Here is a 27,252-nt window from a genome sequence, read left to right as displayed (position 1 = left end):
AATTTAAGAGTCATTGGGATACAGGAAGGCACAGAGCTCCATTCCAAAGGAATAAACAGTCTATTCAGTGAAATAATACGAGAAAACTTCCCAGAATTGAAGAATGAGACAGAATCCCAAATCCTAGAAGCCTACAGGACGCCGAATGTTCAAAATCATAAGAGATCCACACCCAGACACATTATAATGAAGATGTCCAACATACAGAATAAGGAGAGAATTTTAAAAGCTGCAAGAGAAAGAAAGCAGATTACATTTAGGGGTAAACCAATCAGGATAACAGCTGATCTCTCAACACAGACTCTGAAAGCTAGAAGATCCTGGAATAACATATTTCAAACACTGAAAGACAATGGGCTCCAACCAAGAATCGTGTATCCGGCGAAATTAAGCTTCAGGTTAGAAGATGAAATTAAAACCTTCCACGATAAACAAAAGTTAAAAGAATTCGCAGCTAGAAAACCATCTCTTCAAAAAATCCTTGGCAAAACATTACAGGAAGAGGAAATGGAAAATAACATTGAAAACCAACAATGGGAGGTAAGACAGTAAAGGGGGGAAACTAGTCAAAGAGGATAACAAATCAGGTTTAGTAACATCAATAAACAAATATGGATAGAAGAACAAACCATATCTCAATAATAACCCTAAATGTTAATGGCTTAAACTCACCAATGAAGAGACACAGGCTAGTAGAATGGATCACAAAACAAGACCCAACAATATGCTGTCTACAGGAGACGCATTTGATAGGAAAAGATATACATAGACTGAAGGTGAAAGGTTGGGAAAAATCATATCACTCATATGGACCGCGGAAACAAGCAGGAGTGTCCATACTCATATCTAATAAAATACATTTCAAGCCAAAGCTAATCAAAAGGGATAAAGAAGGACACTTCATACTGCTCAAGGGAACCATACACCAACAAGACATAACAATCATAAATATATATGCCCCAAATAATGGTGCAGCCGTGTTCATCAAGCAAACTCTTCTCAAGTTCAAGAGTCTAATAGACCACCATACAATAATCATGGGAGACTTCAACACACCTCTCTCACCACTGGACAGATCTTCCAAACAAAAGTTAAATAAGGAAACTATAGCACTCAATAACACAACTAACAACCTAGACTTAATTGACATATATAGACTATACCACCCAACATCAAGTAGTTACACTTTTTTCTCAGCAGCACATGGAACCTTCTCAAAAATAGACCATATACTATGTCACAGGGCAACTCTTAGACAATACAAAGGGGTAGAGATAATACCATGCATCTTATCTGATCATAATGGAATGAAACTGAAAATCAATGATAAAAGAAGAAAGGAAAAATCAAGCATCACCTGGAGAATGAACAATAGGTTGCTGAGTGATCAATGGGTTTTAGAAGACATCAAGGAGGAAATTAAAAAATTCCTAGAGTTAAATGAAAACACAGACACAACATATCGGAATCTATGGGACACATTGAAAGCAGTTCTAAGAGGAAAATTCATTGCTTGGAGTTCATTCCTCAAAAAAAGAAAAAAACAACAAATAAATGATCTCATACTTCATCTCAAAATCCTAGAAAAAGAAGAGCAAAACAACAGCAAAAGAAGTAGAAGGCAAGAAATAATTAAAATCAGAGCTGAAATTAATGAAATTGAAACAAAAGAAACAATTGAAAAAATTGACAAAACTAAAAGCTGGTTCTTTGAAAAAATAAATAAAATTGACAGACCCTTAGCCATGCTAACGAAGAGAAGAAGAGAGAGAACCCAAATTACTAGCATACGGGATGAAAAAGGCAATATCACAACAGACACTTCAGAAATACAGAAGATAATCAGAAATTACTTTGAATCCTTATACTCCAATAAAATAGAAGATAGTGAAGGCATAGATAAATTCCTTGAGTCTTATGATCTGCCCAGATTGAGCCAGGAGGATATAGACAACCTAAACAGACCAATAACAATAGAGGAAATAGAAGAAACCATCAAAAGACTACCAACTAAGAAAAGCCCAGGACCGGATGGGTATACAGCAGAGTTTTACAAAACCTTTAAAGAGGAACTAACACCAATACTTTTCAAGCTATTTCAGGAAATAGAAAAAGAGGGAGAACTTCCAAATTCATTCTACGAGGCCAACATCACCCTGATTCTGAAACCAGACAAAGACACTTCAAAGAAAGAAAACTACAGACCAATATCTCTAATGAACCTTGACGCAAAAATCCTCAATAAAATTCTGGCGAATCGGATTCAAATACATATCAAAAAAATTATACATCATGATCAAGTAGGATTCATCCCTGGGATGCAAGGCTGGTTTAATATACGGAAATCAATAAATGTTATTCACCACATCAATAGACTTAAAAATAAGAACCATATGATCATCTCAATAGATGCAGAAAAAGCATTCGACAAAGTACAGCATCCCTTTATGTTCAAAACGCTAGAAAAATTAGGGATAACAGGATCATACCTCAACATTGTAAAAGCAATCTATGATAAGCCACAGGCCAGCATCATTCTGAATGGAGAAAAATTGAAGGCATTCCCTCTAAGATCTGGTACAAGACAGGGATGCCCTCTCTCACCACTTCTGTTCAACATAGTCCTCGAAACACTGGCCAGAGCAATTAGACAGACGAAAGAAATTAAAGGCATAAAAATAGGAAAAGAAGAACTTAAATTATCACTATTTGCAGATGATATGATTCTATACCTAGCAGACCCAAAAGGGTCTACAAAGAAGCTATTAGAACTAATAAATGAATTCAGCAAAGTGGCAGGATATAAGATCAACACGCATAAATCAAAGGCATTCCTGTATATCAGCGACAAATCCTCTGAAACAGAAATGAGGACAACTACTCCATTCACAATATCCCCCCAAAAAATAAAATACTTGGGAATCAACCTAACAAAAGAGGTGAAAGATTTATACAATGAAAATTACAGAACCCTAAAGAAAGATATAGAAGAAGACCTTAGAAGATGGAAAAATATACCCTGCTCATGGATAGGCAGAACCAACATCATCAAGATGGTGATATTACCAAAAGTTCTCTATAAGTTTAATGCAATGCCAATCAAAATCCCAGCAGCATTTCTTGTAGAAATAGATAAAAGAATCATGAAATTCATATGGAATAATAAAAGACCCAGAATAGCAAAAACAATGCTAAGCAGGAAGTGTGAATCAGGTGGTATAGCGATACCAGACTTCAAACTATACTACAGAGCAATAGTAACTAAAACAGCATGGTACTGGTACCAAAACAGGCGGGTGGACCAATGGTACAGAATAGAGGACACAGTAAGCAACCCACAAAACTACAACTATCTTATATTTGATAAAGGGGCTAAAAGCATGCAATGGAGGAAGGATAGCATCTTCAACAAATGGTGCTGGGAAAACTGGAAATCCATTTGCATCAAAATGAATCTGAATCCCTATCTCTCGCCATGCACAAAAGTTAACTCAAAATGGATCAAGGAGCTTGATATTAAATCAGAGACATGGCATCTGATAGAAGAAAAAGTAGGTTATGATCTACATACTGTGGGATCGGGCTCCAAATTCCTCAATAGGACACCCATAGCGCAAAAGTTAACAACTAGAATCAACAAATGGGACTTACTCAAACTAAAAAGTTTTTTCTCAGCAAAAGAAACAATAAGAGAGATAAACAGGGAGCCTACATCCTGGGAACAAATCTTTACTCCACACACTTCAGATAGAGCCCTAATAACCAGAATATACAAAGAACTCAAAAAATTAGACAATAAGATAACAAATAACCCAATCAATAAATGGGCCAAGGACCTGAACAGACACTTCTCAGAGGAGGACATACAATCAATCAATAAGTACATGAAAAAATGCTCACCATCGCTAGCAGTCAGAGAAATGCAAATCAAAACCACCCTAAGATACCATCTCACCCCAGTAAGATTGGCAGCCATTAGAAGTCAAACAATAATAAGTGCTGGAGAGGATGCGGGGAAAAGGGCACTCTTGTTCATTGCTGGTGGGACTGCAAATTGGTGCAGCCAATTTGGAAAGCAGTATGGAGATTTCTTGGAAAGCTGGGAATGGAACCACCATTTGACCCAGCTATTCCCCTTCTCGGTCTATTCCCTAAAGACCTAATAAGAGCATGCTACAGGGACACTGCTACATCGATGTTCATAGCAGCACAATTCACGATAGCAAGATTGTGGAATCAGCCTAGATGCCCTTCAATAGATGAATGGATAAAAAAAATGTGGCATTTATACACAATGGAGTATTACTCTGCATTAAAAAATGACAAAATCATAGAATTTGGAGGAAAATGGATGGCATTAGAGCAGATTATGCTAAGTGAAGCTAGTCAATCTTTAAAAAATAAATACCAAATGACCCCTTTGATATAAGGGGAGTAAACAAGGACAGGATAGGGACGAAAGTTTGAGAAGAAGATTTACATTAAACAGGGACGAGAGGTGGGAGGGAAAGGGAGTGAGAAGGGAAACTGCATGGAAATGGAAGGCGATCCTCAGGGATATACAAAATGACATATAAGAGGAAAGGAGGGGCAAGACAAGATGATACAAATCAAAGAAATGATTTACAGTAGAAGGGGTAGAGAGAGAAAAGGGGAGGGGAGGGGAGGGGAGGGGGGATAGTAGAGAATAGGACAGACAGCAGAATACATCAGACACTAGAAAGGCAATTTGTCAATCAATGGAAGGGCAACTGATGTGATACAGCAATCTGTATACGGGGTAAAATTGGGAGTTCATAACCCACTTGAATCAAACTATGAAATATGATGTATTAAGAACTATGTAATGTTTTGAACGACCAACAATAAAAATAAATAAATAAAAAAAATAGATAAAAATTAAAACTTCAAAAAAAAAAAAAAAAACAACTCAGTGAGACCCTGTCTCTAATAAAATACAAAACAGAACTGGGGATGTGGCTCAGTGGTCGAGTGCCCCTGAGTTCAACCCCTAGTACCCAAAAGAAAAAAAAATTAAACTTCATAATAATTTAATTATTTACATGCTCATTTAAATGTGTTCCATATACATGTGTTCAATTTTTTATGATTCTAAACAGACTGATTTTTCAGAAATTCTTTTTAATTTTAAAGAATTATCTTTACATCTAGAATCAATTGAAACATATTTTAAATACTGGACTTAGTTTTCTTCCATCCTATGGGGCTTCAGGAAGCAAGAAGTTAATCTAGTTAAAATAAGTAAATAGTAAAAAATAGTAAAAAGAGTAGTTTGCTGGTCTGGCACAGTGGCACAAGCCTATAATCCCAGCAATTTGGGAGACTGAGCCAGGAGGATAGCAGGTTCAAGGCCAGCCTGGGCAAGTTAGTGAGACCCTGTCTCAAAATAAAAAATAAAAAGAGGGCTGGGGATGTAGCGCGCTCGCCTGGCATGGGTGCGGCCCGGGTTCGATCCTCAGCACCACATACCAACAAAGATGTTGTGTCCGCCGAGAACTAAAAAATAAATATTAAAAAAAAAAAGACTCAGGTGGTACAAAGCCTGTGTCATTTATTTTAATAAATAAATAATAAATAAAAAGAGCTGGGGATGTGGCTCAGTGGTAAAGCACCGCTGGGATCCATCTACAGTACACATGTTTAAAAAAATAGTATTTTTGCTAGTAATTTTTCTTTTTTAAGCAGGGATTGAACCCACGGTTTCACGCATGCCAGGCAAGCACTGTTCCACAGAGCAGCATCCACATCCCTCTTATTAAATTTTTGATTGCACAAAAAAGATAAGGATTAAAACTTGTCATGTGGGGCTAGGATTGTGTCTCAGCAGTAGAGCGCCCGCTTTGCACGGGCAGGACCCAGGTTCGATTCTCAGCACCACATAAAAAAATAAATAAATAAATAAAGGCATTGTGTTGTGTCCATCTTTAAAAAAAAAAAAAACAAACTTGTCATGCCATTGAAACGGACTCTTTGGGAATTCAAGTTTTGTCTTCTTTCTATCCTGATTCCTACAAAGATCCTATATCAGCTTAATTTTTGTTTGAGTATAGTATGGGTTACTACATTTTGATTTTCAGTCTAGTGTGTTAGGGCCTAGAGCATAAATTAATCCAAAAGAGCCACCACTTAAAACTGTTATCTGACCCACTTTTATTTGTATGGAGGATTTAACTCAGAGGCCCTTTACCACTGAGCTTTATCCCCAGTCCTTTTTATTTTTTATTTTTAAACAAGGTCTTAACATGTTGCTGTGGTCTTGCTAAATTCAAGTGTTGAGGCTGGCCTCCAACTTGCAATCCTCCTGCTTCACCCTCCCCAGTTTCTAGGATTACAGGCATGTACCACCCTGCCTGACTGTTATCTAACATGCTTTAAAATGTCATTGTTCCTTAGACGATGCTTTTTTAGGATAAAGGGCCCTGGTGCTGTCTGGGGCTCAGCGTTGCCTGGGAAATGCCCCTGTAGGAAGAACCCTGACACTGAAAGACTCTAGGTGGTGGCAGCCATGATGATAGGGATCCATGCTTTGACCCGCATTTCTTGCTCCCAAATCTCCTTTCACCCTCTGCGGCTTCAGACATGGAAAATCGGCCTTCCGAGGGCTGGTGGTCAAAGCTGCTCTCTGGCTTCAGGCCCCAGCTCATATTTGTTAACAATCTTCTTAAGCCAGTTTGCTGAGCGGGTCCCCTGGAAATACCCTTTACCTTGTCTCCCCTCCACCCACACCAGCCCCTGCCTGTCAGTCCCTATCAGCGCAGCTGCATTCGCTCAGCGAGCATCTGCTGAGGCCCAGGCACCTGGATTTCGGCACCTGCCGTGTTCCCAGAGCTGGGGCCAGAGGTGGTCAAAACCGGCTCAGGAACTAGGACGGAAAAAAGAAAAGCCCAGGGTCAGGAAGGAGGCCCTAGTGGACCTAGGAAGTCATCTCAACCTGGTAAGTGACCCGCCCTCTCCAGGCAAGGCTGGGGGGAAGGAGAGGAGCCACGGGCAAGAAAGGCCTGGCATATTCTGGAGCTACTTTTGTCCCTGGGCGGTGCATTGAGAGGTGACAGGTCTCTCTGCAAGGCCTCAGAGGCCATGGGAAAGGGCTCGGATTTGTTCCAAGAGTAACGGAAACACCTAGAGGGATTGGAGGCTTCTCAGCAGGAAGTGTGGGATCCAGTTGTTAAGATCCACCTGGCGCCTGGTTTTGTTTTATGGTTTTTTGTAGAACTGGGACCAAAGCCCAGGGCCTCGCAGGGCTGGGTGAGCACTCTGCATCTGTACCTCCTAGACACTGCCCCATTCCCACCAGTTCTTTGAGGCCAAGATGGGACTTTGGCTTGGATTAGGACTTGGGATGCTCCAGCTGTCCAGGGCGGCACGACACACCTGAGCTGGAACCATTGCTCGGTGTTCCTGGCTCGGGAATTTGAGAGGCACATCAGGAACAATGTCTCTGCTCCCTCGAGTAGGACCTCCCCTCAGGAGGTCTCTTTTTGGTATGAGGTGAACCCAGGGGTGCTTTATGACTGAGCTGCATCCCCAGTCCTTGTTTATTTATTTATTTTTTGAGACAGGGTTTTGCTAAGTTGCTAAGGCTGACCTCCAACCTTGTGTTCCTCCTGCCTCAGCCTCCTGAGTGGCTGGTATGTACCTCAGCGCCCTCTGGTCCTCTTCTGTATGTGGCCTGATGCCCACCAGGGCCTCCTTCTCAGCCTGGTGGTCTCAGGAGGGCTGAGCTTCCTACATGACAGTGGCTCCCAAGGGCCAGGAAGCCCAGCCTGCCAGGTGTGTTAGGCTCCTCCCCAGGGCCCAGGTTGACATCCTCCTGCGTATTCTGTTCCTCGGAGCAGGGCTGTAGCTCAGTGGTAAAGTGCCCGGCTCAGTCCCTTATACCAGGCTCAACCTCTTATATCAGGCTCAAAATGAAAAGATAAAAGGAGGGCTGAGTGTGGTGGCACACGCCTGTAATCCCAGTGACCCAGGAGGCCGACACAGGAGTATCTCAAGTTCAAGGACAGCCTCAGCAATTAGTCAGACCCAGTCTCCCAATAAAAGCAAAAGGGCTGGGGATGTGGCTCAGTGGTAGAGACTCCCTGGGTTCAATCCCCAGGACCAAAAAAGAAAAAAAAATTAGTATCCTGTGGATACCAGGGGACCACTGAAAATCTTCCTGCCCGTCCCACCCAGAGCTCTTAGTCTGGGTCTCACTGGGCACATGGCTTCTCTTGTGAACACCAGTGTCTCTGAGCAAAGAATGACCAGTTGGTCCAGTCTGGCATGGAGATTTGAAAACTGTATGGAAAGTACTTGGCACGTGCTAGGAGCTCACTGGGTCACCGGGTCATCAGGAGCCTGACTCTCCATCCTCTCCAAGGCTGGGAACACCCCAGGACACATCTGTAGTCAATTTCTCTGAAGAAGCCCAGGGTTCAAAGCAATCTGGGTGACCCGAGTGCAGAGTCCAGGACTCTGCCCCCAGTCCAGGTGGACTTCTAACTCTGGGCCCGGGGACCCTGCTGCCTTGCCACCCAAGGCTAAGGGTGCTCTTACAGAACGCAAGCTCATGGCTGATCATTGGAGGCCAGTCCCTCCCTCCCCCACTCACTTCCAATGGTCAGAAATACTCAGACTCACCTGCACCACCTTGTGGGCCAGCAGGGGGAGGTGCTGGAGATGCATCCCGCCCTCCTGCATGCAGGCAGGTCTGGACCTGAGCTACACCTGCAGCCCAGAGCCCTCCTCTGCTATTTGCTGGTTCTATTCTAATTTGTCTGTGTCAACGTTGCGTTTCCTTTTGAAGGGCTGGGGCTCAGATCCAAGGCCTCACGCCTGCTAGGTGGGAACTCTGCCCCTAGGCCACACCCCTGGTCCTTGTTTCCATTTCCAGGCTGAACAATGCAAGCTCCTTGGCATTTGCTCTCTTCTGCTTTTATTTATTTTTAAACTGGGGGGGGGGGGCTGGAATGACCCCAGGGTCTTGCGAGTGGAGCTACATCTGTCTGCTGTTTTCGTGTTTTCCAGTAGTGAACATCTGCCCGTTCGTTCTGTTGGGACCTGCTTGGGAACGGACACACTGGGCAGTGCCTGGGACCGGGCCTGGCCTGGGCTTGGCTGCTGGTTCTGTGAAAAATGAAGGATCACAGGGCTGGCGAGAGGCAGCGGGAGCCGGGACGGCAGCGCCAATCCGTCCTTGGTTATACATAGCTGTCCAGCAGAAGGTTATGGCATTGACTAATCAAGAGTGAGATGGGACTCAGATGGGCCTCTCCACTGCAGGAAGCACATCTTCTCACTATTAGAAGTGCTCTAGTCTGATGCGGCACACGCCTGTAATCCCAGCCACTCAGGAGGCTGAGGCAGGAGGATCGCAAGTTCGAGGCTAGCCTCAGCAACTTGGTGAGCCCCTGTCTCAAAAATATAAAAGTAAAAAGGATTGGGGATGTGGCTTAATGGTAAAGCACCCCAGGATTTAGTCCTCAGTACGTCTCCAAAAGGAAAAAAGAATTGAAATGTTCTAGGGAATCAGCACATGGACTCTGGAGACGGAAGTCCTGGGTTCAGAAGTCCTGGGTTCAGGTCTTGCCTCTGCCCTCATTTACTGCATAACTGCTGATGGCTGTTCTGACTGGAATGGATTTGTTGGAGAGAGAAGCTTCAGAAAAAATGCAGTTGAAGTGGTAAATCACAGTCCCTGTAACCTTCAAAATAAATTGTCGCCATTACGGGAGAGGTTTTCCCCTTTGGGAACATAGGGTACACAGAATGGAGTAAACCTGAACTTAACACTCATATTAAGTGGTAATGGGAATGCACAAACTTGCAGATTTTTTCCAACAAATGTAAATTGTGAACCAAGTGATCGGCATCCTCAAAATCAGAATGCCGCGTTCTCTTGAGCGTCCTGCGGGAGGAGCATGTGGTCCCAAATTGTAGTTTATATTAAGGTCAAATTCAGGATCCAGGGAGTGGCCACATTTTCATTCTAAAACACAAGGCGACAAACTGATTTTTATGAGTGTAGGCAAATGACTATTTGAGGCAGTCTGCATGGTTGAGAGTGGATCGATGAGTGGCGGCTGGATGCAGGAGTCTAGAGGTCGGTCAAAACCAAAGCTGGCAGAGGGAGACTTGACAGGGTTGAGCGAAGAGGAAGACCCTGGGGTTTCCTGGATCTCTGCAAAGCCTCTTGTGGAGGTCATGGGTTTCCTCTTTGGGGTGCTCCTCTGCTCAAAGCACCTGGAGAGTGCAGAGCCCCCTGGCTGCTCTCCAGTCTGCATTAGGCCACATCAGTCAAGACCCTAATGTCCACCTCAGCAAGACGCAGGGCTCTAGTGTCAGATGTCATATCAGCTGTGGTCCGCCTCTGAACAGAAGGAAAAGAAGCCACCCACAGCACACACCTGTCACCCAGGGCAGCTGATGGCCAGGGTGGCCCAGGCATGGTCACATCCCAGATGTGACGTCCGCCCCAGGATGAGGCGTGGCTTTCTGCAAGAGTCACAGAAGCAGTCCTGCAGGAGGGCTTACCTCTGGGGCTTGCTGGGCTCAGAGAAGGTGCCTCCAAAACACAGTGGGGTTTGGGGTGTGTTGGGCTCATGAGCTAGGGGAAAGCTGGTGTCTTCTGCCCACCCAAGCACCGGGAGCCCCGGAGTTCCCTGATCTATGCCAAGAGGAGGCTGCAAAAGGGATTGGGGCCTCCTCCACCCCCACCTTGAAATCCCCTCATCTATCTCAGGAAAGAAGGCTGGAGGTCGCTGCCCCTGGACAGATGTCCCTTACAAGATAGTGTTTGTCCCTGGGGCTCATTCAGATTCTAAAGAGGATGTAGCCCAGTGGTCAGACCTACTGGGTTCCATCCCCAGCACGTGTACACACACACACACACACACACACACACACACACACAATTCTGGAACTATTCATTACCCAAATAATCATTTATATGCCCTCAAAATTGCCAACATTCTACATTCTCTTCCTGCTATATAGAAAAAGGGACATATAAGTTTGGCCAGGCTCAGGGGTACATGCCAGTAATCCCAGTATCATGGGAGGCTGAGGCAGGAGGACCGTGAGTTCAAAGCCAACCTCAGCAAGAGCAAGGCACTAAGCCACTCAGTGAGACCCTGTCTCTAAATAAAATACAAAATAGGGCTGGGGATGGGGCCCGGTGGTTGAGTGCCCCCGAGTTTAATCCTCAGTACTAAAAAAAAAAAAAAAAAAAAAAGCTAGCAGTTTTTCAGCAAGGCCTGATGGCACGCACCTGAAGAGGCTGAGGCAGAAGCATCACAAGTTCATGGCCAGCTTTAGTAATTTAGCAAGACCCTGTCTCAAAATAAATAAAAATGGGCTGGAGGTGTGGCTCAGTGGTAGAGCACCCCTAGTTTCAATCCCTGGTACTGAAATATATATATATATATATATATATAGATAGATAGATAGATAGATAGATAGATAGATAGAGAGAGAGAGAGAGGGCAGTTTTTTTTTTGATCACCCAGTAAATGGGTCAGAGCAACACATCCAATGAAGAATTCGATATCTTTCAAGTGCAGAGGTGCCCACTAGGCACCATGCTGCTTTCTTGGACGTAGGGGTACCAGATGGAGCAGCTGTAGAAGGGTATCTCAGCATACCCACACTGCTGGACCCCTAGATATTTTGCTGAGGTAGAAGGCTCTGAATTCCAGCTGGACTTCCTCCCCCTACCCCTCACATGCACATGGATCCCCGAGTGTAGGACTGTCACCACTTCAGCGTGACGTGTCATGGGCCAGGTGGTACCTCGTGGAAGAGGAAGGTCATCGAGATCTCTGTGCACTAAGTTGGGACGTTGGCTTAGAGAGTCGATACACTCCTGAGGCAGGACAATGAAGGTGTCTTGCTGTCCTTTCCAGATCTAAGAAAGTCCCTTGTGATGGCCGTGATGGACAGGGAAGGGGAAGGAAGGCAAGTTGCAGATCAGTAGCTGCCTGCCAGAATTGGGGATTGGAGTGTGTCCTTTGATGGTGTGGGATGGAGGTGAGCATGTCACATGGTGGCTTACGATGGGTGTGAGTGTGTCACATGATGGTTTGGGACCGTGGGACCAGATCATGACACTGTATCTAGATGGTGGCTGCAATAGTGTCACTGACCTTATAATAGCCCACACTCATCCCCCTGAGCCTTCTGCACAGACCCAACAGACGGGGGGGGCGGGGGGGAGTGGGAATCACCACTCCTGCGTTTTTCAAGTCCTGACGGTGACAGTGACCTCTGAAATCCCTCTGGAAATGCAGTGTGCTTTTGGTCTATGAATTTTTAAGGTAGAGGTGTCCTAGTGGCTTGAGTAAGGCACTGGGTTCAATCCTCAGCACCACATAAAAATAAATAAAACAAAGGTATTGTGTGTCCATCTACAATTAAAAACTTTTTTTAAAGAAGATTTCAGAGGGTGCAGCCAATTTGGAAAGCAGTGTGGAGATTTCTTGGAAAGCTGAGAATGGAACCACCATTTGACTCAGCCATTCCCCTTCTCGGTCTATTCCCTAAAGACCTAAAAAGAGCATGCTACAGGGATACTGCTACATCGATGTTCATAGCAGCACAATTCACAATAGCAAGACTGTGGAATCAACCTAGATGCCCTTCAATAGACGAATGGATAAAAAAAAATGTGGCATTTATACACAATGGAGTATTACTCTGCAGTAAAAAATGACAAAATCATAGAATTTGGTGGGAAATGGATGGCATTAGAGCAGATTATGCTAAGCGAAGCTAGCCAAGCCCTAAAAAACAAATGCCAAATGTCTTCTTTGATATAAGGAGAGTAACGAAGAACAGACTAGGGAAGAAGAGCACGAGAAGAAGACCAACATTAAACAAGGATGAGAGGTGGGAGGGAAAGGGAGAGAGAAGGGAAATTGCATGGAAATGGAAGGAGACCCTCAGGGTTATACAAAATTACATACAAGAGGAAGTGAGGGGAAAGGGAAAAACAGTACAAGGGGGAGGAATGAATTACAGTAGAGGGGGTAGAGAGAGAAGAGGGGAGGGGAGGGGAGGGGGGGGATAGTAGAGGATAGGAAAGACAGCAGAATACAACAGACATGAGTATATCAATATGTAAAGCAATGAAGTGTAACTGATGTGATTCTGCAAGCTGTATACGGGGTAAAATGGGAGTTCATAACCCGCTTGAATCAAAATGTGAAATATGATATATCAAGAACTATGTAATGTTTTGAACAACCAACATTAAAATAAATAAATAAAGAAAGAAGATTTCATAGAGTACAGGTCTGGTAGTAATGAATTCTCTCAGCTTTTGTTAATCTGAAGAAGTCTTTGACCACATTTTTTAAAATTTATGTATGATAATATTGACTTTTTGTATGTACAGTTTAATGAGTTTTGAGACGTGTATAGAATCATGTAACCACAATCAGGATACAGAAAAAATGTGCTTTCATTTTAAAGAATCCTTATTTTAAAATAATTATAGTGTGCATGTATGAACATGTAACAATGAATCCCACTATTATGTATGATTATAATGCACCAATAAACAAATTTTAAAAAATAAAATAATTATAGATTCACAGGCAGTTGCAGAAACTTGCATAAAGATTCCTATGTACCCTTTACCTATCCTGCATAAATATAGCCAATGTCAAAACCGGATATAATCACCTCAAAAAACTGTACCAGTATAATACTGTTAAGCAGAATACAGACATTATTCAGATGTCACTAGTTTTTGTATGCATTCTTTTTTTTAATAGCTTTATAGTAAGGTTTTTGTTTTTATTTATTTGTTTTGTTAAGTACTAGGAATTGAACCCAGGAACACTTAACCACTGAGCAACATCCCCAGCCCTTTTTTCATTTTTTATTTTGAGACAGGGTCTTGCTAAGTGGCTTAGGGACCTGTTAAATTGCTGAGGCTGGCTTTGAACTTTTGATCCTCCTACCTCAGCCTCTCATGACACTGGGATTACATGCATGATCCACCATGCCCAGCAATGGATGCATTACGATTTTTGTTGTTGTTGTTGGTTGGTTGGTTTTCGTACCAGGGTTTGGATTGAACCAAGGGGCGCTTAACCACTGAGTCATATCCCCAACCTTTTTTATGTTTTATGTTGAGACAGGGTCTCGCTAAATTGCTTAAGGCCTCAATAAATTGCCGAGGCTGGCTTTGAACTTGCAATCCTCCTGCCTCAACTTCCCAAATTGCTGTGAATACAGGCGTGTGCAACAGTGCCTGGTCAGGCTCAAATGATCCTCCTGCCTCAATCCTCTGATTGGCTAGAACTACAGGAACGTGTCATTATGCCCCACCAGTTTAAATTTTCAGAGTCTGTTTCTGCACCTGTAAGATGAAGCTAATAATGGCCATGTCATAGCTCATGTGAGGTAATGGTTATAAGGGCTTTTCTTTTGGCACAGTGGCTTGTGCCTGTAATCCCAGTGACTCAGGATGCTGAGGCAGAAGGATCACTTGTTCAAAGCCAGCCTGGGCAACTTATAGAGACTCTGACTCAAAAAAAAGAGGGGCGTTCTGGGGATGAAGGTCAGTGGTAGAGCACCCCTGGGTTCATTCCCCAGATGTGCGCGTGCACACACACACACACACACACACACACACACATAATTTAGAGTACTTTGTGGCATATAGAGCTTACTAAGTATCAGGTTTTTCCTTTGCTTCATTTTAATCCATTCATTCAGTTAACAAATATTGAGAAGCTACATGTCTAGGAATTGTGCCTGGTGCTGGGAGTGTCCCACTGAGTGAGATTGAGTGAGATGGGGTTCTTGTTAACCACAATAAAGGCAGTCATTGCATAAGTAACTGCAAGTCCAAAGAGCACTCTGGGAGTGGCATTGCAGGGGAATATAAAAGTGCGTTGTTGGGCTGGGGGTGCAGCTCAGGGTAGAGTACTTGCCTAGCAAGGGTCAGGCCGAGGTTCAAAACGGTGCATCTCTGAGGCAGTTGTCTTTCAGCTTCACAAGCAGGAACTTAGCAATTTTCCAGGTACAGCACCTGGCTAGGTGTGGGGCTGTGTGTGTAAAGGCTGACTTAGGAAGTGGCTCGGACAGACACAAGCAATTGGAAGAAGACGAGGAGGCTGAAGATCAGAGAGAGACAGGGTGGAGGCAGGGAGAGAGAGAGGTGGGGACCATTGACTGTGTCCTGCAGGCCATAAGGAGGATGGACTTCATCCTCAGAAAATGGACACTAGAGAGAGTGTAGGGGCTGAGGATATAGCTGGTTGGTAGAGCACTTGCCTTGCATGCACTAGGCCATGAGTTCAATCCCCAGCACCACCACCAAAAAAAACAAACAAACAAACAAAAAAAAAACCACTATGGGGAGTATAAGCAGGGAGTGGAGTGAATAACATGGTTCATTTTGGGTTCTCTGGCTGGTTATGCAGAGAATAGACTGGAGGAGGCTGGAATGGAGTCAGGGAGGCCAGTCAGGAAGCTGAGAAAAAAGGAGAGTGTGGCACGTCCGTCCAGGACAGCAAGGAGCCTACACTTGGACCTAAGCAGCAGTTCTATTTCCTTCCAGAGAACTAGGGCAAACACCTGGTTCCAAAGAGGGCTTGGGCTGGTTCATTAGTTAGGTCTGATGCAATTTAAGATATTACCACTAGGAGGCGCAAGAACCCAAAGAGACGCTTAGAATCAGCAGAGTCCTCGGGGGAACTGAGTCCTGGAAGGCAAAGACAGCCAGAAGGGGGTCCCCTTCCTTTGCCCAGTCAGATGGCTGACTCTCGAAAGCAGGAAGGAAACTGGAAGGAATCCTGGACTGCGGGTCCGAAAATGTGAGTTCAAGTCCTTCCTCCACAGCTTCCTGTCTTAGACGAGTTATTTTACCCCTGGAGCCCTCAACATCTGCAAGAAGGCAGCTAATTATCCTTGGCAGTGGATTTAGAGAGAGGTCCTGAACGGAGAGGCTCAGGACTTGGTATCTGAGTGTCCTGAGTTTAATTTCCCCCTTCGACTGCATACTGACTCTATAACTTAGGTCAAGTGATGTCACCTCTCGGATAAACAGTTTGCATCTCTGTTAAATGCAATTTTTTTGTGTGTGTGTGCCAGGGATTGGACCCAAGGGCACTTTTACTATTGAGCCACATCCCCAGCCCCTTTGTATTTTATTTAGAGAAAGGGTCTGCTAAGTTGCTTAGGGCCTTGCTAAGTTGCTAAGACTGGCTTTGAACTCCTGATCCCTTTACCTCAGCCTCCTGAGCTGCTGGGATTATAGGCATGCACCACCACCCCTGGCTTCAATGGGAATTTTAACCTTTCCCTTGCGTGGGTGCAAATTTTAAATGAGATACTGTCTGCATGTAGTTAATGCAGGGCTGACAGATAATAACTGTTCAATACATGTGTATTATTATAGAAATTTAACTCATATTTATTAAGTATTTCATGAATTTCTAGGCCTGGGTCTATGCTACTATCCTCTGCCAGTAATTCTGTTGGGGCAGAAGAGAGGAAGAATCCTTCTTTTCTGAGCCTCAGTTTCTCCAACAGAGACACAGGGAGTAAGATGGGATTGGATACTCAGTAGCAGCCTTTCCAGCCCTGATATTCCAGGCTTTTCTTTCTCCCTCCCTCCCTCCTTCCTTTTCTTTTCTTCCATTTATCCATCATTTATTCATTCCTTCAACAATTATTTATTGACAATCTACTATATTCTGGGTGCAGGAACCAAAACAGACCCACATTAAAACGGTTGGGCCTCACTGGGAGCCAGTCCATTGGAAAAATGTTGGTTCAAAAAGCTTTGTTCTCCCTTCCAGCCATCAAGCCTTGCGAGTTATTTTGTGTTTGGAATAGGAAAAAATCATGCCAAGAGTTTATTTCCGTGCCTCTCTGTGTGGCTCTGTACACACACAGGAGCGCACACACTCATTTATATAGAACATTTGCAGCCCGTTGTCATGGGAACCATTTTTTTTTTCAGTGTCTCTGGGCATGAGGGCTGCCTGTGAGTAGAGGAGCTTTTATGGAACACCCCCTGCATGCACTTTTGTGTGGTGTGAGATCCTGCTGCGAGAGCTGCCTCCAGAGCCAGTGTGGGCCCTTTTGATCATTGCTGCCCGTTTCCCTTATTGATCTTGTCAGATATGAGTGAATTTGACCGAGGGAACCGAATGTCTAACTCAGTGACTAGTGGTCAAGATCCTCTGGGACATTTGCCAACTTGGTGGGACACAGAGGTCAGAGCTTGAGGTTTTTTTTTTGTGTGTGTGTGTGTGTATATGTGTGTGTGTGTGTTTTGAAACCCCCAATTTGAGACTGTTGAAGGATTTGGGAAAGACTTGGATGAAAAGACAGAAAGCAGCCAGGGAATGTATTTTCAGAAACGACAGCTGCAGCAGCCACTTTTGAACTCAGTGGGCAGTGCCAGAGCCAGGAAGGGGCAGAGCGCCAGCCCAGAAGGCAGGGCAGGGAACCACTCTCCCCTGAGCCTCCACTCCGGGGGCCTGGCTCCTTTGTCAGGGCTTTGCATGTGGGATCCTCTGTAATCCTCAAATCAGCTCTGTGAGAGGGACATTGTCATTCCTAGTGGGAAACTGGGATCTGGAGGGTAAAGGAGCCAGGAAGTGGTGGAACAGATTCAGACCTACTTTGAGTCTGACCTCACAGTCCACTGTCCTGGTCCATTTTCTATTGCTGTGACTGAGTGCCACCCACTGGGTAATTTATAAGAAAAATAAATGTATTTCTTATAGTCCAAGAGCCTGGCACCGGCATCTGGTGAGGGCCTCCTGCTGCAGGAGAACATGGCGGAGTGCCTTACACAGTAAGGCAGAGCGAGCAGGCTAACTCTGGTCTCTGTTCCTCTTTTAATAAAGCCACTCCTGCCATCCTTGGGGCCCCACCCTTGTGACGTCATCTAATTCTAATCACTGCAAGGCAAGGGATCTCCATCTATTGATCTCCACCTCTAATTACCATGATCAAGATTTCTGGAGATGAAATTTCCAGAACATTGGAGGCTTATTTAAACCATGGTACCCAGTACACTGAGCCACCTCTGCAGCCAGGTTTCTCCTCACTTCCAGGCCAGGAGTGGAGTGAGGGTCAGCCAGGAATGGTAATCCAGAGATTCTAGTCCTTGCAGACCTCAAGTCCTGGTGGCAGGTCCTGTCACGGGGCAGCTGCGAGGCTGACCAGACCAAGTCTAGCAGGAGACTTCTTGAACACAAGAGCTGGCTTGCCTTCTGGTTTCTGGAGAGCTTCCTATCTATCGGGAGCTCTGATTTATTTTGGTGCTGGGGATGGAACCCAGGGCCTCGTGCAGTCTAAGCACACACTCTACCACTGACCTTCACCCCCAACGGGTGCTTTCCACTTTTTCATTTATAAAGTCTTAGGAGATGAAGGCTGGTATCATCAGGACTACACTACAGATAGAAGCTGAAGTTCAGATCACACGGCTAGTAAGCGGAGATGGGAACCCAAGGGACTCTTAACCGCTGTGCCCTTCTGGCCCATGATTTAGAGCTCTGTGCTGCTACCACAGAGCCATGTGGCATTTCCCGCCCCAAAGAGCTTCAGCTGTATGAGAGATAAGGAAGAGCTGAAGGGGGAGGGGGATCCCCATTGATTGACAGTCTCCTGTGTGTCCAGAACTGTGCTGGATCTTGCCACCTTGCAACTTCCTGGGAACATTGGAACTATCATCATGTCCTACGCACAGAGGAGAGGAATTGAGGTCCAGAGGGTGAAGCAATTCAACTAAGGTCTCAGAACTGGGATTTGTGCCAAGATCTATTGTGTTCCAAACCCCATGCCCAAGCCGCAGAAGTAGGACAGCACTGAGTCCTCCGCCCACATTTCTCAGTTATAGTGTCAGGGAGAAGGACCCAATTTCCCCTAGGAGCAGGAAAGGCCACTCTGAAACTCCTAGGTGGCCGGGCATGGTGGGGCAAGCCTATAATCCCAGCAACTCTGGAGGCTGAGGCTGATTGTAAATTCAAAGCCAGCCTCAGCAACTTAGCAAGACCCAGTCTCTAAATAAAAAATAAAAAGGACTCAGTGGTTAAGCACCCCTGGGTTTAATCCCTGGTACCAAAACAAACAAATAAAATGAAATTTGGGTGGCAGAGAGCTCCCACTTCCCCCTACAGATGGCAATTCCCAAATCTGACAGGGTAGGGTAACATTCAAAGACTCACTCAACCTCCCTCCTTAACTGTTTACGGAGCATCCATCTCCCATGTGCCAGGCTCTGTGCTGGGCACACAGCAATGCAGGTGAAAGTCACAGTCTCCGTCCCTGAGAGAAAGAAAGCCTCTGTGTTAAGGCATGAAATGAAAAAGTTTTTTTTTTTTTTTTTTTAATGTTCAAAAAGCAAGTTGTGCTATTATCCCCAAGCTATTTAAAATCCAGCTGCACAGAAGAGATAAATATATTTTGTTTGATTTTTCTGGGGCTGGGGATCGAACCCAGGGCCTCCCACACACTAGGCAAGTGTCCTGAGCTCTACCTCCCGCCCAGGAGAAATAAGTATTGACTATTTCCCCTGTGCCAGATACTAGGCTACACAGGCCCTTTAATATAGTGCAATGAAATCACAAGAAAATAATGTCCTACCGCAGGGGACGGAACAATTAATTCTGTTTAGGGCAGGGAGAGGGAACCAAGGAAAGTCCGTCTCACGGATGATACCTGAGCTGGGTTTGGAAGGGCACACAGGAGCTTCCAGGCAACCCAGGAGAGCCTTCAGGGGGAGTGGGGGCCACTGGGTGGAAAAGCCCTGGAGACATCAGAGTGTGTGGGTGTCCCGGGTGTGTGTCAGAGGGCCTCGGGGCGGGGACTGAGATGGACAAGTACCAGATGTGATGGGCCACAGGTGCCCATCTGAGGAACTGGACCGTAGCCCATACCCACTCACCCTGCAGAACGCGCGAGAGCCAGCAGCTGCTCCAGTGTGTCTGCTCCAGCGCAAGAAAAGGCAGGCGGTGAGGGTGGAGGGGAGAAAAGAGCTAATTGCCAAATTTGGGAAAATGAAAAATGTTCATCTGCGGAATTAATCCTGAACCGCTGCTATTTTCATTCTCCCGCTGGTGGGAAAAGGCAGAGCCGAGCCACGCTGCGGCCTTCTTCCAGGTGTCTGGAGCGAGGGCGGCCAGGCGGGGCTGGCTCCCACGGAGATCACAGGAGCCAGCCTTGGACGGCGCCAGCTGTGGGCATCTGGAAATCCAGCTTCCTCCTCTAGTCACTAGATACGGGGTAAATCAGAGTCCAGGATTTTCCCAAGGCAGCTAGCTTGGCAGGATATTTAAATGGCCTCAGACTCAACCAGAGCCAGGGGAAGGCTGGGTCACCCAGGGTAGAGGGATGTGGTTTCTAGACTCTGGAGGGGTGTGTGGGTGATTGAGTGAAGTCCCTGGGCTTGCACAGGGCTAGAGGCACTAGTAGGTAGTAGAGGCCTTTCACTGGGCCGGGCCCAGTGGAGATGCAGTCTGGTCTCAGTAATGGGACAGCTCAGTGGCTTTGGTGCATTTGAGGGTCCAAGGACCCAGACAAGGGAGAACCCAGACAAGGGAGGAAGGGCTCTGCTCTGTATCATCTCCTACATGCAGTCACTATGAATCCTCAGAGCCCAATTAAATGAATTAATGCATGTCAAGAATTTTGCCTAATTCTTGGTGCATAATGAGGCTCAGTATATGTTGTTAGTCAGATACCCAAATGGTTGTTTTTTTTTTTTTCTTACTAGTTTATTTAATCCCCACAGCTCTAGGAGGTAGAAATCCACCATTTAAAAAATTGTTTTACAGTTGAGGAAACTGAAGCACTTGGCTTAAGGACACACAGTTAAAATTGACAGAGCTGGAAAGAACGTCTACAGCTCAACAATGATAACAAAATGAATAACCCAGTCGGGCCCAGTAGCTCAGGAGGCTGAGGCAGGAGGATCTTGAGTTCAAAGCCAGCCTCAGCAATTTAGTGAGATCTGTTTCTAAATAAAATATTACAAAAGGGCTGGGGATTAGGCTTTTCGGGAAAGCACCCTGAGTTCTATCCCTGGTACCAAACCAAAACAAAGAGCTTGGGGGCGTGGCTTAGTAGTGGAGTGCTTGTCTAGCACCTATGGGAGGCCCTGGGTTCCATCCCCAGCACTGCAAAAGTAAATATATTTTAAAAATACATAAAAAAATTTTAAATAGGCAAAAGACTCTAGTAGAGGTTTCTCTGAAGACATACAAATGGTGAATAGTGAGCATGAGAAGATGCTCAGCAACACTAATCATTAGGGAAAAGCCAGGTGGAGTGCCACACACCTGTAATCCCAGCAGATTGTGAGGCTGAGGCAGGAGGATCACAAGTTTGAGGACAGTCTCAGCAACTTAGCGAGGTCCTAAGCAATTTAGTGAGTCCCTATGTCTAAATAAAATATAAAAGGGGGTTGGGGATGTGGTTTCGTGGTTAAACACCCCTGAGTTTAATCCCTGGTACAAAATAAATAAGGAAATGCAAATCAAAATAAAAAACCACAATAAGAAGCCACATGCAGTGACGCATGCCTGTAATCCCAGTGGCTTGGGAGGCTGAGGCAGGAGGATCGAGAGTTCAAAGCCAGCCTCAGCAATTGTACAAGGCACTAAGCAACTCAGTGAGGCTCTGTCTCTAATAAAATACAAAATAGGGCTGAGGATGTGGCTCAGTGGTCGAGTGCCCCTAAGTTCAATCCCTGGTACCCCCCCCAAAAAAAAAATCATAATGAGAAAGGGACTTCATACCCATTAAGGTAGATACCACAAAAAGAAAAAAGAAAAAGTATAAATACAGCTGTGGAAAAACTGGAACCCTGTCCCTGGCTGATGGAGTGACAAAAAATGGTGCAACCAGTTTGAAAAAACAGCAGGGCTGTCCCTCAAAGGTGAAACAGAGAATTATCATGTGACCCAGCAGTTCCACATCCACGTACGTGTCCCAAAGAACTGAAAGCAGGAACTCAAGCAGACACCTTCAAACAGATGCATTTTTGTTGGTAGCTGCATTATTCACAGTAGCCAAAAGGTAGAAGTGACTCCAACATCTGGAGACATCTGAATAGATGAACCGAACCCAAGCCAGCCCCACACAGTGGCATAGTTCTCAGTCCTCGAAAGGAATGAATTCTGATCCGTGCTGCAGCATGGATGCATCTTGAAAACATGCCAAGTGAAATAATTGACTCACCAAAGGACAAATGCCACATGATTCCACTTGCAGGAGATACCTCAAATAGACTCACAGAAGCAGAAAATAGTGCTGTGGTTGACGGGGACTAGGGGGAGGCCACGCGGGGAGCTGTTGTGTAGTGGGTATGGAGCTCCAGTCTGGGATGATGAGAACATTCCAGAGATGGATGGTGGTGACAGTTACAGAGCAACGTGAGTGTACTTTTTAATGCCACCCAACTGCACGAAGTGTAATGTGGTAAGTTTTACGTTGTGTGTATTTTGTTACCATCACCACCACAACAAAGCAACGAAGCTGGAATATCTAGGTCTGGCTGTCCCCAGAGCCCCTGGGGAGGGTTTCCTGGATCCACTTTCTCCTTCCTAGGAAAAGGAAACTCAGCGGCAGAGCAGGCGGTCGGGGGCTGGCACGGAGGTGCCCCAGGACTTGGCTTGGTGTGACTTATCATGCGAACGTTCCTTGAAGTGGACTTCTGCAGGAGAATTTTCCAGTGACCTATTTCTCTTTGCAACCAGACGTGACTTCCTGGGCTCCCTAGGGGCCCAGCACAGTGCCCTGCACATAGTTGTCTCTCAACAGTGCTTGTCTGGTGAATTCTGGAATTCCCTCCCGAGGCACATAGGGGAGCTGCGGCCTGTGCTTCAAGTGGCAAAAAGCCCTTTGGGGTGGCAGGATACCATCAGATGGTGAGAGACACCTGGGGCTGGAAGCCAAGAGAGGCCGTGAACTTGTATCCTGGCTCTGCTGCTCGCTTGCTATAACCTTGAGAAAATGCTTTCCCATCTGCTCCATCCCTAAATCCTGGAGTTTAGGAAAGGTAACCCCCCGGAAGGCATCCTCAGCCCTGAATAGACTCCACAGAATAACTTTTTAAAAACTGTGGTAACTACACATGAGATCGAGCCTCTCAACCATCCCATAATACTTTTTGCTCCCTGTTGCACCCTGGTGAAGCTGAACTATCTGCAGCCCTAGAGGCTGGCTGTAGTCACCTCCAGGAGTAGCCAAGGACTGCGGGCACAGTGTGGGGCAGCCAGCCCCGGGAGGGCTGAGGGACAGCAAATCAGAGAAGCTGAAAGGTGCCCGAGGGGAGGAGCTAAGGTTGTGGAGGTGCTTCCTCTACCCAGGTTTTGTTAAGGGTCTCTGCAGACAGGGTCCTCTCGTGGTTACAGGCAGAGCTCTCTGTGTTTATTTTTGGTACTAGGAATTGAACCCAGGCGTGCTTCACCACTGAGCTACATCCCAGCCCTTTTAATTTTTATGTTGAGACAGGATCTCCCTAAGAGGGCCAGGCTGGCCTCACACTTGCCATCCTCCGGTCCCAGCCCTCTGAGTTGCTGGGATCACAGGTGTGGCCACCACACTGGCTAGAGGCAGACCTCATGTCTTCAGTGGGCAAATAGCCCAGAGAAGTTAGGAAACTTGCTTACGGTGGACCCACTAGGCTGTGAGGTTAGAGTCCAGATCTGTCCTAAAGTTTTTGACTACTGGGGCTGGGGTGTGGCTCAGGGATAGAGTGCATACTCCATGAGGCCCTGGATTCAATCCCCAGCACGCTAAGAAAAAGTTTATATCCTTGGAAGGGAACTGCCACCCTCACATGCCACCCTCCCATGGCCCTGCTGGCCTGACTCTTTCCTGGGACAGCATTTGGAGCCCACGATGGGCATGCGCACCGCACAGGAGGAGCAAACATTTACTTCCCCACTAGGGTGTCTTTCCTTCTATTCACATCCCCTGACTACAGGAACCCTGACTCTCCTCCCTTCCTTTGGGCCTCCCATCTCTACACCTTAATGTCAAGGTTTTAGATCTTGGGCTACCAAGGTCTGTAAGGACTCCACTGTTGGCAGGCGTTGGTAGAGCGGAGCACCTACTGAGACACAAACCCTTTGTGGCTAATAAAGATGATTTCTTCTGAGAATCCCATGGGCTTAAGCTGAAAACAGCCGAGAATAAGAGGTTCCCTGAGGGCACTGGGCCCCTGGACCTGGGTGAGGCAGGAGGCAGAACTGGACTTTTTTTTTTTTTTTGTATTAGGGATTGAACTCAGGGGAACTCCACCACTGAGCCACATCCCCAGCTCTACTTTGTATTTTATTTAGAGACAGGATCTCACTGAGTTGCTTAGCGCCTTACTGGTGCTGAGGCTGGCTTTGGACTCTCAATCCTCCTGCCTCAGCCTCCCGAGCCACTGGGAGGACTCTTTTATTAAACATTTTTTTTTTTGTAGTTGTAAATGGACAGAATGCCTTTATTTTATTTGTTTGTTTTTATGTGGTGCTGAGGATCAAACTCAGTGCCTCAGACATGCTAGGCAAGTGCTCTGCTACTGAGCCCTAGCCCCAGCTCAGGACTGGATTCCTGACAGACACGGCTGTGAGTGCAAAGACATTCCATGCAGACTTTTTTTTAAAAAATATTTTTTAGTTGTTTAAGTATCTTTATTTTTTATTTATTTATATGTGGTGCTGAGGATTGAACCCAGTGCCTCACACATGCTAGGCAAGTGCTCTGCCCCTGAGCCACAAGCCCAGTCCCCCATGCAAAAAAAAAAAAAAAAAAAAAAAAATATATATATATATATATATATATATATATATATATATATATTTAGTTTTAGGTGGACACAATATCTTTATTTTATTTTTATGTGGTGCCGAGGATCGAACCCACTGCCTCACGCATGCCAGGCGAGCGCGCTACCACTTGAGCCACATCCCCAGCCCAGCCCCATGCAAACTTTTAAAATGACTATGAAGAGTTGGGCATAGTGGCACATGCCTATAACCTTGCAATTTAGGAGGCTGAGGTAGGAGGATTGCAAGTTCAACGTCAGCCTTAGCAACTTAGTGAGGCCCTGTCTCAAAATAAAAAAAATAAAAATAAAAGAAAAAAAGACATTAGGAGTCTGGGCGTGGAGGTACATGCTTGTAGTCTCAGCTACTGTTTGAGCCCAAGCAGGGCAAAATAATTAAGACCCTGTCTTAAAAAAGGAGAGGGAGGAGAATGAGGAGAGGAAGGAGAAGGAGAGGAGGAAAAGAAAAAGAAATTAAGGCTCTTGCCACCTTAAGCCCGATCCCAGTTCACCGAGAGAAAAAGAGCAATGATCCCACATGCCAACAAGTCACTGGGTCATGAGAAGATTCCTAAGTCCTCCTCACCTGTCCCGGGGCTCTAGAAACAGCAGAGGGCTGGCTGCTCAAGACCCAGTACTCCTCTCCTTCTTTCTCCTGATGCAGTGAGGCCTGGGCCCTGTTGCCTAGGACTTTTCCAGGATAACACCAAATCTTCTGGCAACTCACTCAGCAAATGTCACATCCTATTTATTGAGTGCTAGCTCTAAGGGACACTTTAAATGACCAAGAAATGACCCCACATAAATGAATAATAGGTAAAATGTATTAAAAAAATGACCATGAGGGCTGGGGCTATAGCTCCATTGGTAGAGTGCTTGCCTTGCATGCACAAGGCCCTGGGTTCAATCCCCAGCACCAAAAAAAAAAAAAAAAAAAAAAAAAAAAGATAAAAATAAAATGTGACTATGAGCCAGGGAATGGGCTTTGTATTTGTTTTATTTCTCATGATAACTCCAGAAGATAGAATCTATTTTACAGATGAGAACTGTGGCTTGAGGTGAAGCGTTTTCTCTAAGGTCATACAGTAATAATTGGCAGGGCGGAGAATCACTCTCAGATAATTTGGTTCCAAAGGGAGTGCCCTAAGAGGTGAAAGCTTCCACTGCCCCGGGGGCCCTGGGTGTCCTGGGAGCCCTGCCCAGCTCAGCCCAGGAGTAAGAAAAAGGGCTGCCTGCAGGAGGTGATGCTTGAGCCAAGCTCCGGAGCAGCAATTAGCCAATTGGCTAAGGGGACAGAGGATGGTTTGGTGGTACAGGTAATAGTAGCAGTCAGCATATAGGCCCCAGGGCAAGAATGATGGCATTGTGGCAAAAGACCGAGATGCTCTGGATTCAAGGTGGAATGTAGCAGCAGGCTGAAAGTAGCACCCAGATCCTAAAGGGCCCTGGATTTAGATATAATCCTGAAGTCAATGAAAGGCAAGTTAACAAAAAAATCATCTTTTCTAGCCAGGTGCAGTGGCGGTGCCTGTAATTCCAGTGGCTCAGGAGGCTGAGGCAGGAGGATTGAGAGTTCGAAGCCAGCCTCAACTCAGAGAGACCCTGTCTCTAATAATAAATACAAAATAGGGCTGGGGATGTGGCTCAGTGGTTGAGTGCCCCTGAGTTCAATCCCCAGTACCTCCCCCACTCCCTCCCGAATCAGATTTTCTTTCTTTTTATTTATTTATTTATTTTTTTTGTGGCACAAGGGATCAAAACCAGGGTCTAACACATGCAAGGTGAATACTCAACAGAGCTAAGACCCCAGCCCTTTTTACTTTTTATTTTGAGTTAGGGTCTTGCTCAGTTGCACAGGCTGGCCTTAAACTTGCAATCCTCCTGCTTCATTTTCCTGAATAGCTGGGACTTACAGGCGTGTACCACTTGCCCAGCCCAAAGCAGCTTTTCTTCTTGACAGTGACTCTGGCTGTGGTGAAGAGATGACTATGTTGCAGGCAGTGTAGCAGAGCTGACCTGGAGTTGGTGCCTTGGGTTTGAATCTCAACAGTTCCACTTAAAAGTTACACGTGTTGCCTTTTCACATCTTTGAATCTCAGTATCTTTAATCGAAAATGAGAATATATTCATCTTACAGATTGTTAGGGGACTGTGTTGATGTAAGAAAAATGTTTAGCACAATTGTACCTTGGCACATAGTGGGTAATCAATAAACATTAGCTGTTTTGTAGTAAGTAGTGGGGAGGTGTTAAGCAGGGCCATGCTTTTGGATGAGGGAGCTGTATCTTTTTGACTTTGCTCTCTACAACCTTCCCCCTTTGATAGCCTGAGGCCAGAATCTTATCAGGGACTTTGACATTATTTTGCCCAAGGTCTATCTGTTTCAAAAGAGATAGATGTTCCTGAAGTGCTTAGCAAGGACCAGGCACACACTAATTGCCTGATGCTTGTAGCTATTA

The 27,252-nt window shown here is 45.4% G+C and overlaps 1 long non-coding RNA gene across 1 annotated transcript; it reads right to left on the bottom strand.

Moving 5' to 3' along the window:
* Positions 1-19,211: 19,211 nt before the first annotated feature.
* LOC113199884 (uncharacterized) lies at positions 19,212-22,419 on the bottom strand. The gene is made up of 3 exons (XR_003302989.2): positions 22,213-22,419; positions 19,919-20,245; positions 19,212-19,299 (listed from the first exon to the last, which is right to left on the bottom strand). It is a non-coding gene; the product is annotated as an uncharacterized LOC113199884 (long non-coding RNA).
* Positions 22,420-27,252: the final 4,833 nt, after the last annotated feature.

Source organism: Urocitellus parryii, chromosome 11 (assembly GCF_045843805.1).
Source record: "Urocitellus parryii isolate mUroPar1 chromosome 11, mUroPar1.hap1, whole genome shotgun sequence".
Lineage (NCBI taxonomy): Eukaryota > Metazoa > Chordata > Mammalia > Rodentia > Sciuridae > Urocitellus > Urocitellus parryii.
This window is presented reverse-complemented; position numbering and strand designations above follow the sequence as displayed.